Source organism: Galeopterus variegatus, unplaced genomic scaffold, assembly GCF_000696425.1.
Source record: "Galeopterus variegatus unplaced genomic scaffold, G_variegatus-3.0.2 Scaffold4735, whole genome shotgun sequence".
NCBI lineage: Eukaryota > Metazoa > Chordata > Mammalia > Dermoptera > Cynocephalidae > Galeopterus > Galeopterus variegatus.
In genome coordinates this window covers 117,939-119,789 of record NW_007730846.1, presented here as the reverse complement: position 1 = coordinate 119,789, position 1,851 = coordinate 117,939, and positions in this window count along the sequence as shown.

Here is a 1,851-nt window from a genome sequence, read left to right as displayed (position 1 = left end):
TCTCTTCTGGCTGGATGACTCTCTGGAATGGATCCAAAAACTCTGTAAAACTGAAACAAAACAAAGAAAAGTGCATGAAAGCTGAGCATTCTGCAGCCGCAGACAGTTCCCAAAGGGGCCACTCCTATCTCAGGGAGAAACCCAGCCGTCCAGGAAAGGGGGGAAATAGGCAGCCGCTACTGATGGTTCTCAGCTGGTTCCCACTGGGAAACGACTGAAAGAATCCCTGAGACTTTGTGGAATCTTCTGTCACCACCTGCCAGCAAGAACCAACTCTGGACATAAGGGAACAGCTGTGAGGCTGACCTACAAAGACCCTTAGAACTTGGGGTTCCAAAGTGAACTGGAAGCTGGTGTGCAGAACAGCGGCTCAGAGTGGGCAAGCCTAGCCCAGCAGCACAGTATCTGGGAACAAAATGGGCGCGAGTGGGAACAAAAGTGAGGGAGCAACTGGCCCATTGGGGCAAGAACTGTCCACTTCTATCCCTCCGTGTTACCCTGATGGTGCCATGGTGCCACCGCCACCACTAGGGGGCAGAGTGAGAGGGAAAAGCTTCCAAGAGAAGATAGAAGGTTGGAACCAGAGAGAAATGCAGAGGAAAGAAGGAAGGCAGAGGAGGAGTGTGGTGTGTTCTGGGGCTGCTGACATGACAGCTTTAAGCTTCCTACCCCTTCATCTCTTCACCCTCCCAGATCTCACTCTCACCCCGAGAACCCACAACACTCAGTTGCCATGTTGTGTATTCACTGATTGGACAATGGAAAACCACCACCATGAAGAGAAAAACTAGGGACGAGGGAGACAGAGGTTGCATGAGTTTGCCTCTTTAGATCTCAGCCATCAGGTCACCTCCCAGCTATCCAGCGTAGGGACGAGGGAGACAAGAGGTTGCATGAGTTTGCCTCTTTAGATCTCAGCCATCAGGTCACCTCCCAGCTATCCAGCCAATCTCTAGCCGATGGACTCAGTTCAGCACAGCTTCAGACACAACTGGAGAGAGCAAACGGGGCAGGGTCATTTGGGGCTTTGAGTGCCAGGCTAAGGAATTTTGATTTTGAGCCCATGAGAGATTCAGCAGAGAAGAGTGGGGTGGGAATTCCAATTGAAAGGTGGCCCTGGCAGTGGTGAGGATGGGACACAGAGCACAGCAGAGAAGGGAAGGCGAGAGGTGGTTTGGGGGTTACAGCAGTTGTCCTGGCCAGAGATGCTTGCAGAATGGAGAAGAAAAAGATGGCATGGAAGAACACGCCGGTGGGCAGGTAGGAGTGACTGAAGTCCATTCCAAGGCTTCTAGCTTGGGTTTCAGGGAAAACGGTACCATGAAACAAGATGAGAATCACAGGGTAGGAGGGCAGGGGTGGAGGAGGTAAGCTATCTCCTCCTCTAGGAAACCATCTAGGGTGGCCAGCAATCCCACTTTGCCCACGACTTTTTTAACTCTGAAAGCCCAGTACCCAGGAAACCCGTCAGTCTTGGGCAAATAAGGGCAGTGGGTCATCCTGAAGCTGTCCCAGTCTCCAGATAGAATCAGAGGTCTCGCAGACTTGGTTTCTATCCTAGACTCAGGACATTGTACGATCATGATCTGTTTGGATCTTCGGCTACGCTGCAGGCGTGGAGGGAAGGGGCCATCCCAGGGCTGTGACCTCAGCCCCCCAGGATGCCTGGGCCACTGTAGAAGTTCAGAGACTGCAGAGTTTAATGTCTGTTTGCGACCTTGAACAGCTGTCATGGTAATATTCTCAACTTGATCAGCCTCACATGCAATTTTATTGTGCGTCTAATCTTACAATTCAACCTGTCTTTTGCGACTCTCTTTATACCTGTCTCTCCCTCCTTCCTTCCCCTCT